This window comes from Staurois parvus, unplaced genomic scaffold (genome assembly GCF_062004578.1).
Source record: "Staurois parvus isolate SC_StPar_1 unplaced genomic scaffold, SC_StPar_1.0 ptg000096l, whole genome shotgun sequence".
NCBI classification, from domain to species: Eukaryota; Metazoa; Chordata; class Amphibia; order Anura; family Ranidae; genus Staurois; species Staurois parvus.
In genome coordinates, this window is record NW_028317892.1 from 1,959,638 (window position 1) to 1,974,324 (window position 14,687).

The 14,687-nt window shown below is 41.2% G+C and overlaps 1 long non-coding RNA gene across 2 annotated transcripts in view; it reads right to left on the reverse strand.

The window, feature by feature from the left end:
• LOC149467940 (uncharacterized) overlaps positions 1-14,687 on the reverse strand; it is a 107,777-nt gene that overhangs the window by 8,203 nt on the left and 84,887 nt on the right. The window lies entirely within an intron of this gene.

Genomic DNA, 14,687 nt, shown 5'->3' on the forward strand with positions numbered 1-14,687 from the left:
TTTATTCTGTCTTTATACCATAGTGAATTCATACTAAGATATTTTACCTACCCATGTATAATGAGTATACACATCTGCACAGTCATTATCAGTTATAAGATCCCTATATAGCCCAAGACTGCAAAATCAGCCATAATGCTGCATAATTCCCTAATGCTGTGAATGCACATATAGAGAATATAATACTGCACATGAATAGGATTGCCAAGGAACATCACAGCTCTGTGTCTACAGGAGACATGGACCTCACAACCAAGATAGCATCACCCATCGATGCATGGTGAGGGGTTTCAAGTACCACAGAGGACAAGCTTTAATAGAGGGAATAAGGCTGGTCATACACTGAGTGCATTTCCACAGGAACCAGTTGGAATTTGAGCTGTGGGTGGCCCTGTCAGTACCTTCCTGCCCAACATCTTCCAGAACTGGTTGGAAAATTGTCAGCAGAACAGCAGCTACATTCAAACAGGCTCAACCACTGTTTAGGCATTCTGACAGCCACAAATGCTGGTTAACAGAATACAAAGGCCAGGGCTGCTGTTAGAAACCACGGGGCCCCATACAGCCAACCTGACAGCCCCCCAAAAAAACACTGTTTACCATGCTTCAGATATGAATGAACACAGTGAGTGATTGGTACCGATCACTCATTGTGTTGATTCAGGAAAGGAAGGGGTTGGTAAATGTGACATATTTACCAAAGCCTTCCCTCACTCTTCATCCTGAGGATCCTATTATGTGCTTGCAACTGCTGGTGGGACGGAGAGGAGGGAAGCCAGCAGCACTGTGGGAGTGGGGGCATGCAGGGGGGCGGGACACCAGGAGGGAAACATATGGTGCACAGGGAGAGTGATGGGTGCGGCAGGGGGAAATCCCCTGTATGGCTCTCTTTGCAACAGCTGAAAGCCAGTGGGAGGGAGAGTGAAAGAAGACAGTTTTCAGCTGCTGCAGAGAGAGCCATACAGGGAATCAGTTCCAATAATTGCCCCCTCGCCGTGCCGATCACCCTCCGTGTCCACATCCATTTCACCCAGCTGCCTGGCCCCCCTGCTGGCCTGGGCCCCATACAGCAGGACTGGTGGTATCCCTTTATCCACGGCCCTGACAAAGGCTGGTGGGAAAGATTCCTCCAATCACACTGTGAACCATCAGGGACATATGAAGTGACACTATTTTCTATGGACACATTTTCTGAAAAATGGGACAGAAAGAGAGAACAGAATGAGACAACCGCGAAGAAGGTTAGTAGTGCATAGAACCTAGCACATTTTTATAGCTCACAGAAGTAAGACCCAATTCACACATGTGCGGTGCGGATTGAAGCTCAGGTTTCACAGCTAATTGATACAGTAGCTGTTCACAGGTTCAGGTCAGGCTTACATCAGGTTCAGGACAGGATTAGGTCAGGATTATCTGGTTTAGAAACAGTTCCCATAGAAGTCAATAGCCTGTAATCTGCACCTGAACCGGATCGCACTGCTCAGAAATCATACAGGACTATTTCAAACCGCGCTGAATCTGCATTGCCAGTGCACCGTACATATGTGAACAGGCACCATAGGAAGCAATGTTATTTCACATGTCAGGCGGATTGGATGAGTTTCAAACCACATCCAATCTGCATATATGTGAACCAGCACTTAGTATACCTGCCTGGAAGATACACAGAAAAATACAAACTACATTAGCAAACTAAATGTACACAGGTATACTACATGATATATTATTATTTTCAGACCTTTTACACTGTTAACCAGGATAGGAGAAAGCTAAATTGTTTTTTGCTGTACCCCATGTGATCAAGTGGTTTCCAACTACAGACATGTTACAGGTGTTGTTGGAATCTGGAAATCACCTGTAGAATACAGTCAGAGACTGGGGGGGATAATGTGTGCAATTACTAGAGAACACTGCCATTACTGCCCCTTTGCAATTTAATGCCCCCAATCCCACTACTTGGGTCTGCAAAAAAACCACCAGTACCAAAAAGCCACATGCTGCATACCAGGATGCTATATATTTCAATATATTATTATTTTATTTGTGAACTGATTAATTTCTGACAAGCATTGATAAAAACATACATGAAATAAATATGGTTACATTAAGGGCCATGTGTCCTTAGATATCCTCACACAATTTAAACATATCTTCCAATTGGATCACTGGGCATGATCTCCAAACTTTATGGCCATCTTAATTACCTTCCTAACTTTTTCCTCCATATGCATACTAGTTATTGGACCAGTAACCTTGATCTCTCGCTAGACCTGGAAGATTGGACTGACATATGGCTTGCCACCAAATCTTCTTCTGTTAACATACAGGTCTTAGAGACCAACTATAAAGTACTCCCTAAGCTGTACCCGGTCCTGACTAGGGTTGCAAAAGCTTGCCCATCCTACCCCCAGTTGCTTTCGGAGCTGTTTGTATCTAGGTACGCATTGCCATATATGATAGTTCTGCCCAATAGTTGCTTGGTTGCTTACTTGGTGTTTGCTTTCTCCAGACCCAGCAGTTGCTCTGCTGAATCAGTGTCCTCCGGACCTCTCCGGAGCCCAAATTAAACTCCTTTTATATGTCACCACATCCTCTAAACAAATCACAATGAAATCATGGAAGAAATCTAGTCTTTCCATTTTCAAAATGAAGCAATGTATTTATTCATTTCAGGTACTTATATAGCACCATCAATTTACGCAGCGCTTTACATATATATATATTGTACATTCACATCAGTCCCTAACCCTCAAGGGGTGTACAATCTAAGGTCTCTAACTAACATTCATATACTAGGGCCAATTTAAACAGGAGCCAATTAACCTACCAGCATGTCTTTGGAGTGTGGGAGAAAACCAGAGTACCCAGAGAAAACCCACGCAGGCACAGGGAGAACATGCAAACTCCAGGCAGGTGGTGCCGTGGTTAGGATTTGAACCGGTGACCCTAGTACTGCCAGGCAGAAGTGCTAACCACTTAGCCACTGTGCCGCCCATATAACACGAGCTTTGATTCATTGTACAATAGAAGCTACTTTGCTAAATCGTATCCCTAAACATGTGAAAATTTAGCAACCCTGGGTTGTTAATTATCTCCCCCAAATTTTGATCAATTGTTGCTAAAAACCATGACCTGATCCACCATCCTAAATATAATTAGCTTTGTTTAATCCTGCAGGGGTCGGCCGGGCTGGTGTGGCCCCTTTACCCCAACCTATTACTCCCCCCTCTATTCTTTCTTCTTCTCTCTATTTTGATTTTCTTTCTTCAACAAAGTCTACTGTTAGATTCATGGCAACGGTCTCCTATTTGTGCTCCAGTGTTGTCAGAGACCGTTGCCATGCCTGTCATGCTCTATATACCTCTACTTGGAGCACACAGGTCAGTCTTCCTTCAGATGGTCTAGGGACTCTGCTTATGAATATATTGCTTATATTTGTTCCTTTCAATATTTGAGAGACATTGTTGATCCATAACTTAGGCAAGCCATACACGGAGCAAATTTCTTTCCTGCAACCACAGACTGAGAAGATGGGAATCCCTCTCGCCAAGCTATTGGGAGTGGGGGAAGCCGTCCCCACTGGGAGAAGACAATGATTATTGCTAGCAGCTATTCCAGCTGATAGCGATAATCATATGGAAAATCCAGCAAGCTGGTTGTACCCAAGTTAATCAATAAATCAACTTGGGTACATTTAGCCTTCCCATACAAGGTTCAAATCTCGAACAGTTCCTGCTGAACCTGCCGAGATTTGAACCATCTATGGCCAGCTTTACTCACACCATTCAGAAAATGTATATTACTTCTGTGGTTAGAATGCATTCTTTTGTTTACCACTGTTTGCAACACCCTGTATTTGTATACTATATACGTATTCTAATAAACATTTTGAATAAGAAATAAATATGGTTATCCTGCCCTCATCTAGTATAAATTACACTGACTAAATTTTAGATAAGCATAGGTTTGATTTACTAAAGGCGTGCATGCCCTGCTCGGGGTATATATCTTGGGCTGGAGATGTGGGGGATTGGTTGCCACACTCCCTGGAGGGGACGGACGATCATACCAGCTCGTGCAGCAGTTGAATACTGGAGGATGCAAGACCAGGTAGTGTCAAAGTGGTGTCACTAATGGCAGTCCCTGGTGGCAGATGAGCCATTTAGTGACAATGTTTGGGTGACATTTGTGTTTTTGTTTTAGTTAAACCTCTATTTTTATGCTTTGGCTTTATATCTTGTAGCACACCGAGTGACCAGGGGGTGTTCACATTAGAGCGCATGTCACTGTACTGAAACTCCACCGGGTGCTAAACACGCTCTAGAGCATGCTAAGTGGCTTTAGTATATCTTACAGCACTGAAAGCACTCATATGTTGCAGTTAATTAACACGTCATTTATTGATGGTTTAAAAGTGTTTGATGATATTACCCTGAGACTTAACAATGTGGCATGATGAGACCCAATAGGGGGTTTGGTATTTTGTTTTTTATTAGTATTCATACACTGACCATCTACTTATATACCCTATAAGGAACCTTGAAACGGGTGTCTGAATCAGGAATACCATTTAGCTCTGCTCGGTAACTTTGTACAATGGTGGATGACTGATTCCTTCCATTTGATGAAAGTATATACATCTAGTGGCTTTAGGAGTTAAGTGTCAATGTTTGGAACTCACATACAAGAAATAGGAAACCTTTTGTTATCATTGTTCTTCAGGCTTATTGGTTTCCAATGACTTCCTACAGTGGTTAAATTACACTAGAGGATCTTAGAGCCTACTGTTTCAAGTTCTTTTCACTAGGGGTAACTCACTTAGCCCTTGTTACAAGATTTTCATAAGGGGATGTTAAGAGCTAAAACAGCTCCCCTCTCCCCCCCCCCCCAGCTTACAAGTCTGTGAACAGGATTTGATGCTGTGGCCGTCCAAGGGTCCCCCCTTTGGTCCAGCAGAAGAGTGGGAACACTTTTTATATTTTATTCAGGTAACAAGTACTGTAGTGCTTACTAACATGTTATATGTAATAATATTATTTGGAATTAATGTTATGTAGATCTCGCCTTCAATAATAGACACAATGCAAGCTCTTGAAGAAGCAACTCCTGTCACAAAATATGTAGAGCCAAACATGTGAGAAAGGTAGAACCCCTGCACCCAGAGGGATTGGAGACAGTTGGTGTAATTCCTGTGCCATTTACATCTTCAATCCTCAGTTGTGGTGTTTTCAGGGGATCACACCATAAAGCATGTCTAGGTTTTTATGTTGTTCTTTATATGTTACAAGTGGAAACATTTTTTATAACATTGTTAACAATAAAAGTTGATTTGTTATATATATATTGGTCAGGTATGTGCCTCTAAAATCCATATTCTTGGTTTCAAACTAACATTTGATTTACTAAAGGAGTAAATACTTTGCATACTTTACTTCTTTTAAGTTAAAAAATTTACAGTAGCCAATCGAAGAGGAAGTTAAGGGAAGCATTGCAGTGGACACACCTGATTCCATGACTATAAAAGGTACGATTGTAACATAATTTTTCAAGATTTCCTTCCACCCCCTGACAAGAAGTGAAGGAAAATATTCCCAACAGGGACATGAACAACAGTGAAAGAATAACAGAAGTTGCAAGCTAACTCTACTGGATCCAAAACCTAAAAAAGAGATTTCCGTGAGATTCTTCTTGAGACTGGGTTTACACTGTCGTGGTGTGTTGATGCGTGTTGTTGTAAGGCAGCCTATTTGACAGGACATCCTAACACACCACAGTGCACCAGAAAGATGCATTTTTTTTGTTATGCAGCACACCACATTGGTGCTGTGTAATAGTATGTATTGTGAGGTATGTCTCATTGCAAGATGTGTTGGGCTGACATTAAGATAAGAATAAATGCACTGCAGAGCACCAACATGCAAAACTTATTTTTTAGTTTTGGAAAGAGTAGAGAAGGTTTAGAACACCTATTTTTTTTTTTATTGCTGTCTGTACCTATGTTATGTAGATTACCCCTGTCTATTTGTCCTGTTTACCATTATCATTGAAAGTTAAAAAAATCCCAAATATTGGGCTGTCCCCAGGAAAGAAACAGAGGTGAAATCTTCCAATGAAGACACTAGTTCTGGGGGCCCCAAGGGATTCCCTTAAAGAGGATATTCACCCTGTAAACAAAGGTGTAAAAGGCAGCAGGTACAAATACTGTAGCTGCTGACTCTAGGGTTGCCATCTCATCCCTTTAAACCCGAACACATGTTAATTACACAGGTTCTGTGGCTGATTAAGGTAGTAATAAACCCACTTAATGCCTTATCTGCGTTAGATTAGCCTCAGAACCTGTGTAATTAATATGTGTTCAGTTTTAAAAAAGATGAGATGGCAACCCTAGCTGTTAAAAAAAAAAACACACACAATTACCTGTTCCAAGATCCAGGAACGCCCTCACCTGACCCGGCTCTTCATTCTGTCTTTATGTCCAGGCACCAGCATCTTAACTGCGGGCAGTAGGGTTGCCACCTCATCCCTTTAAAACCAAACACATACTAATTATACAGGTTCTGAGGTTAATTTAATGCAGGTAAGGCACTAGGTGAGATTTATTACCACCTTAATCAGCTACAGAACCTGTGTAATTAATATGTGTTCGGTTTTAAAGGGACGAAGTGGCAACCCTAGTGGGCAGCCAACTGTGATTGGTCCCACAGTCTCTTGGGACCTCTGACATGTCCCAAAAGGCTGAGGGGGAAGTAGGGGTAAAATGTAAAAAAAAGTTTGGCTTGTAGTTCTACTTTAAAGTAGATGTTAACCCTAGTTGAATAAAAATTAGTTTTCTAAATACCCATGTATTGTAAACAATTGCATGTGACAGAGTGGCAACACTGGAGCACAAATAGGAGACCGTTGCCATGACAGGATGTGCCTGTGCAAGGACCTTTATGGCAGGATTACAAGGTATTATTTTAATTAAAATTGCATAAGTAAAAATGATTAAAAACAAAATTTTTTAATTTTGTTAGCATGTAAAAAACTTATATAAAATTTTAATGGTTTGGTTCAGTTATATTTTCTGTTATAATATAAAGTGGAATTTTAGGAAAAAATATAACATTTGTGATCAGGAATTTTTTTATTGCAGAAGAGACCTACTATGTCTCTTCTGCAATGAAGGATTTCTCGCTTCCCCCTTACAAACTCTTTACACTTCATTTTGATCTGTGCATGCTCAGCTTAGTGTACAAACCTGGCATCTGCCAGGTGCTGGGATGAATTAACTCCCAAATGCAGGATTTTCTTCATTCCGGCACGGCTAATCAAAATAAGCATAGATTGAAAACCTGGAAGAAGATGTTGGAGCTGGCAATTGAGCTTGCGGATATTGTATTGCTGGAGCGTAGGTGAGTACAGCTTCGATTTACTGTTTGTAGCCCATAAGTTCAATATCTGAATAAAGCAGAATCAATTTTTTGTTTCTGTGTTGATGCAGCATTCTCCCTTGTGTACTGATACAGTATGATAATTCATGTCCTTTGGAATATAGCAAATCATGCTCACTTTCTTAAAACCCCTTTGGGCTTTGCATTAACAATAGGCAGCATGCACAATTACTCAATGGGGGAGAAAATGGACTAGAGAATATGGATAACCAGGTCTGTCTGACTTCTACAAGTCAGCTGAAGGGAGCTACAAAATTATCTGGTAACGATAAGATATAGTTTACAACTGTAAGACCAATGAAGTGAACAGACTTTGAATGGTCAGAACACAACATAAAAAACAACCTACCATAGACAATTATTAAATAGTGACGGAAACCAAAAATAGAAAAAACTAATAGGAATCAAAGTTATTGCTATGCCTGCACTTGAGTGTGCAGGGAAGGGTTACAATGCATCAGCTGAACTGAATAAGTGTCATCAACCTAGAAAGGGAAATGCCTGGGAATACACCATGTAGGTAGAATCACCAGGAGGGATTTAATTGAAAGCAGCATCTGCCAAGGTGATGGAGAGCAGATTACATTCAGACTACATAAGCCAGGATGGACTGAAAGATTCCCAGAAAAACTCCAGATCCAAAATTTGAAGCCCAAAGCTAATGAACCCAGCTTTGTTCTCCAAAGGGCACTGCACCAATCTTCTACCATCTTTGCAAATCGTACTGGGACATACCAGTGTCCTGTCTGGGGTCAGATCTAACTTTAGTGAATTGATATCATCTATGAAAACTTCAAAATGAATTATAAAGTATATTCTAGCAGTCTATACAGACTCTATGGACAGTTATAGCAGTCTATGCAGACTCTATGGATAGTTTGCATTGCTCTTTATTACCATAAACCAGTCTCTTTAACCATTTCCATTCTGGCCCAATTCTGACATTTTTCTCTTACATGTAAAAAGCATAATTTTTTTGCTAGAAAACTATTTAGAACCTACAAACATTATATATTTTTAAGCAGAAGCCCTAGAGAATAAAATGGTGGGTGTTGCATATTTTTATGGCACATGGTATTTGTGCAGTGGTTTTTCAAATGCAAATGTTTTGGAAAAAAATATACTTTAATGAATTTTAATGCACAAAAGCACAAAATGATACCCATTTTTGGTAAAATATAAAAGATGTTGTTACGACAAGTAAATAAATACCAAACATGTCATGCTTTAAAATTCCATCTGCCCATGGAAATTTTGGCAAGCTACAGTACCTAAATATCCCTATGGGAGACATTTTAAAAGCCTTTAAAGGTCACCAGTTTAGGGTTACACAGGAGGTCTGGAGCTAGAATTATTTCTCTCACACTGCTGTTCGTGAAGATAGCTCACATTTACATACAGGACCGATGCAAGTGTTTGCAATTGTGTGCAAGCATTGGTGGACAGGGATGTTTGAACATTTTTTACATTTTAATATTTATTTTATATGCTGTCTCTTTAACTTTTTTTATCAACTTTATTGCTATCACAAGGGATGAACAGCATCCCTTGTGATACCTTGAGGCATGACAGGTCCTTTTTTATGGAGAGATCTGGGGTCTATTAGACCTCTGGCCTCGAACAAAGAACGGTCTGATTGGCTGCTTCACTGGCTGGTAATGGCCTAGGGGATGGGGGGGACCCAGTTCCACTATCAGTAAAAGTAATCCAGTGACTCTTTAGCCTCTCGAGTTACTTTTACTGACTGGCTGAAAAAAATGATACTATGGTCATCGCTGCAGCTGCAACAATGACCAAGATATCACCCTTCCGATCCAGCGACATACTGGTACATTGCTGGATAGGAAGTGGTTAAGATAAGGGAATGTTCATATGTGACCAACTTACATGACATGCTATCCATGTTCCCATACTCTGAACAACTGGATATGTCCTGTGACCTCCTGACTCCCTCCCACCCAGACAAGGAAGATGGTGCATGCAAAACCCAGTATTTGATGATTTTAATAGAACAACTGGGCCTATATAATACTAGAATGGGTCTGAGGCAGAAATATTCATGAATGTTCAAGGTTCATGAGTATGGTGTTTTAGTCAGATTTTATTGTACATACTAATAAAATTGCACACGTTTAATATATTACCAATGTAATACTTTGTTTGTACTTTACATGTCCCACAAATTATAATAACCTAACAAAAGTTCTAACTCTTCCCTATTTTACAGAAAAAAATATTACACTTTATTATAGTCAGGTTTCCCACTAGAGAGATTTTTCATTGCTTCTTGTAACAAATAGAAACTAGGAAAATCTCTTCAATGGACACAAAGGGCTTGATTGACTAAAGGCAAACAGGCTGTTCACTTTGCATAGGAATTTCTTCTTTACTTAGTGAATGTGGTCAAAATTGCTCTACTCAGCACATGCACTGGATTTCCTGCTCACTTTACACATGATATAGTGCAGGCTGCAGTGGCAGTGGGCAGAGTAGGTAACTAGCTAATGAAGATAAGGTATTGGACTTTAAAAGTGATTGTCCCATTATTATGGGAACAAGTGTCCCCTCTTCTATTGCTTTTCTCAACTCAAAATTTTGGGATTTCCCTTGCTTTCAGTCCTAGTGACGATGGTCACCAGGACAAAAATTGTGAGCTCAAACAACATTAAAAACCTAACAGGGTTTCTAACACCTCCCCACTCTTTTCAACCTAAATAAATCATGTTTATTTAAAGTGGAACTTTAGTCTAAAAAAAGTCCTGCTAGATCTTCTCAGGCTGGCTCGTTTTGCAGGTATGGCTATGTAAAACATTACAAATTAGTGCCTATACTATTTAAAATAGAGTAATACATGCTCGTCCTGCTCTGCACATGCTCATTTGCGCTCTATTTTTTGGCACTGTGGTGCATTGTGTACTGCTAACAGCCTAAAGATTTACTGCTTCTCAGGGCTCTAGTCTTCAGCAAAATGGCAGCCTCCAGCACGAAGAAACAGGAGCAGTCATGGAGGCAATTTGCATCTCACACTTACTTTGGTAGCATAATTATTCATGTGGAACGTATGTTCCTTACTAAAGAACATTATTTTTTATTAAGTTGTAATTGGCAAAATTTCACTTTAAAGTGTATCCAAACCCAAAAGCAAAAATGTAATTGCAGTTTACCATTCGTTGAAGTAGAAGTAAAGACTACATAAAAATATACCGCCTCCTGATGGCTGGAATTAAAGATGGCCCTCTAGAAAAAATATTGGCGAAGTATGCTTATCTTTTTTTCTTAGAGATCCAGGACCCTTTCTTAAAGATGCCCTTCATGTCCTTTCAGAGTTTCAGATTATTCTGAGTTGAGGGTCAATGGGGATAAAGCCTAAATTATTCCTATAGACCCCAAGGCACATTTGGCTGCTGTCATCCCCCTGGGATGATTGAATAGACTTAAATACCTAGGTGTTAACATCTCACCTGAAACCTCTGATTTTTGCAGAATGAATTTGGAAGCATTATTACAGAGTATGACGTTTAATTAATATGTTACAACAACACTTTATATTCTTGATATGTGCCTCTTGTACCATGTACATATGTTAAAGAGTATCCTGTTCTCTTTGTATTGTTTACTTTGTGTGAAATACCTGGTGTTCCTGCCAGTCCCCCTGCTTTCAAACTGACCATGCTAGGCTTGAGAGCACATGCATCTCAGCGTGGTCAGTTTTGTGACGGTGTTGGGAGAACAGCCTGCCTGTCCTCCAATGATCAGACTTGTGTTGACTTGCCTCTCCTGCACAGCTATTTACTGGAAAGATCACTGCACTGCTGTTTTGCCACCCTCACCTCTCTAAGCCCATTGTTGTTTTTATTATGATTATTAATAATAATAACAATAATAATAATATTTTTATACAGGATTTATATAGCGTCAACAGTTTGTGCAGCTCAGAACAGAGATTATGTGATCACTTATAAAAAAACAGACTGAAGGCATGGGATAATTTTCTTCTTTCCATTATACGGAAAATCAATTTACTTAAAATGAAGATCCTTCCTGCCATATTCTACATCCTGAGGCAGCCCCCCACTTGGATCCTAAAAAATATTGTAGACTATTCAACTTGGCTGTTATCTCTTTTCTATGGAGCCCAACACATGTTAGATTTAAGCCAGCCGTGCTTCACAGACCCTGGACAATTTGCTTGCCCTGAACTTTATTTATACTTTCTAGCTGCCCTACTTTCACATGCTCATAACTGACTGATGTCTGATGCTTCTAATGCCTCAGTGGTCCTGGAAGCTGCCTGCCTAGGCTCATTTGTGGCTTTAAAGAAGAAGTACAGCCAAAGCTTGTTTGGCTGTACTACTCCTGTGGCTAACAGGAGTGCAGTTTGTTCTGCGCTCCTGTGACCCATTTTCAGCTGACAGCAGGCTAAAATTTGCTGTCGGCTGACGTCATTCAGCCAGCCCAGGCTGGGGAAAGATCCCGACAATATGGCCGAGATCCACCAGAAGCCTGAACTGGCACCTGGCTCAGTCTTTCAGCGAGCTGTTCCAGTGAGCACTGGGGGGGGGGGTAGTGAGCACTCTGCTCAGAGCAGCTGGGACAACTGAGTGATCTGATGACTTAGTTCTCACCCTTAGAACCAGCGGGGGACAGATGCAGCATCGGATCAATGCTGCATCCACCTAGGTAAGTATAATTTTAAAAGAATGCACAAACTTCTCTTTTAAGTTATCTCCTCTACCGAAATGCAGCTACTGCGCCTGGATGGTGGTGCACCCTGTGCAGCTTACAGCCATTTGGCATATGTCCAGGGGCGGACTGACCATTTGGAAACTCGGGGTCAGTAGGGGGCCCCATGAGATGCCCCTGGTACCTTTTTCATAGGCTTTTTTGAGTTTGGGCAAGGACACAGGGGCCCATGATCCCCTATTGCCCGGGGGCCCCATGAGTTGTCAGTCCGCCCCTGCATATGTCTCCTCATACTCCTGGGCAATGCGGGATGTCAAATTTCTCAATCACATCTGTGAGGGTGACACATTAAAGTCCTTCACCAAATATGAAACAGCTATCCAATTTTTCAAATACCTACCTGTTTTGGTTCCTGCCTTCCATACCCAGTTTGGAGTGTTGCCCATTATTTTTGCTCCTACAGTGATGGAATCTCTCTTAAGAAATGAAACCCTAACCTTTGTCTAACATCTAAAAGGCTTTACTGCCTTCTGTCCAGGATGGGCTTGATGCCCTGTGCTCTAAATGGCAAACAGATGTTCTAGGGATGGAAAGAGAAGATTGGAAGAATATATGGGAATACCCTTTTCTTAAGTTGGTCTCTGCTATGGACAGATTAAAACAAAATTCAAATTCCACATACGATTTATCTTACTCCAATGAAACTGCATAAGTCTAGGTTCACACTTAAGCATTTTCTGCAGCGTTTTGCAGAAATGCACTACAGTCCATTTAACATGGTTTCCTATGGGACACGTTCACATCTCCGTGTTTTCACCCGGTGCGTTTTTTGGAAAGGGTCAGGGACTTTTTTAACAGCTTCCCCACCGCCCTATAGCAGATATACTGCTACAGGGCGGCAGGGGTGCGCAAAATCACGTATATATACGTGATTTTGCATTTCTGGGTAGGGGGCGCGCGCGGCTCGCCATTTGTAGCCACGACTGTCAATCACCGGGTGCCGGCCAGTAATTACCCGCCGGCGCCCAGTGATTACCGAGCATCTCCGACAGGGTGCCTGTGGGCACGGGCACACTGCTCAGAATGGCTGTGCACAGCACAGCCATCCAGAGCAGTGTGCTTACAGTGAAGCACCCCCCCCTGCCCCTTAGTAAAAAACTCCCTACACATAGTTAGCCCTTTGATCGCCCCTCATATTAACCCCTTCCTGTACAGTGCCATTAGTACAGTGTCAGTGCTTTTTTTTAGCACTGATCACTGTATTGGTGTCACTGGGGATATCACTGACAACAAACAAGTTAGTTCCCCCCAGTGTCAGAATGTTCACTGCAGAGTCACTAAAAGTCGCTGATCGCTGCCATTACTAGTAGAAAAAAAATCCCAGTATCTATATTCCCATTTGTAAACGCTATAACTTTCACGTAAACCAATTAATTTACACGTATTGGGATTTTTTCTAGCAAAGACATGTCGCAGTATACATTTTGGTGTAAATTTATGACAAAATGTGATTTTTAAATTTGTTTTACTGGATATATTTAATAGCAAAAAGTCAAGTGTTTTTTTTTCTCAAAATTGTCAGTCTTTTTTTTTATAGCACCAAAAAAGCACAGGTGATCAAATACCACCAAAAGAAAGCTCAATTAATGGGAAAAAAAGGATGTAAGTTTCATTTGGGTGCAGCGTTGCATGACCACACAATTGTCAGTTAAAGTACTGCAGTGCTGTAATGCAAACAATGGCCTTTTCAGGAAGGGGGGTAAATCCTCAGTAAGGGAAGTGGTTAAATGCAAACATTTGCGTTTTTGGTTCTATAGACTTCAATGGAGACACTGCAGAAAAGCATGTAGTGCATTTATGCGGCGCTGTGTGCTTTAATCTGCCTAGCCACAAGAAAAAAAAATGCAAAACGCATTAAAACTGCAGCAAAAACGCATGTACAAAAACGCACCACAAAAAGCACTGCAGAAACAGTTCAAAAGCAAGCGGCCGCTCCCCTGTGTCATGGATAACTGTTGCAGGGGAGAGGCGGCGGTGTCAACAATAGATGGGCAATGGAAGCAGGTCATGACTCCTAAAATTCAGCCCCCTTGCCCAGCGCTCCATGACACGGGGGCAAAAGCTTCAACAAGAAAAAAAAAACGCAAAACGCATCAAAAAACTGCAAAAATGCAGCAAAAACGCATGTGCAAAAACACACCACAAAACGCACTGCAGAAAAGGTTCAAACGCAAACTGCATAGGTGTAAACCTAGCCTTAGATATACTCCTTCTGTGTCTTCCATTTGCTGGAGGTGTACAGTGTCCTCCGCAGACTTCATCCATATGTTTTGGGCATGTCCTCAGCTACAGGCTTTTTGGTCTTCTCTTCTAACTTTTTTTATCTCTTCATTAACCACCATTCAGGTTCCGCTGCATATGGATGTTTGCGTGCTGGAGATAGGTGACCCTTTGGCATTTACCAGAGCATCTAGAACCTTTTTGGGTCTTTTGTTTGAGGAATTTAGGAAAGATTTAGGAAAGCAATTGTGTTGTGATGGAGGTCCCCTATAATTTATAGAAACCTCTGGT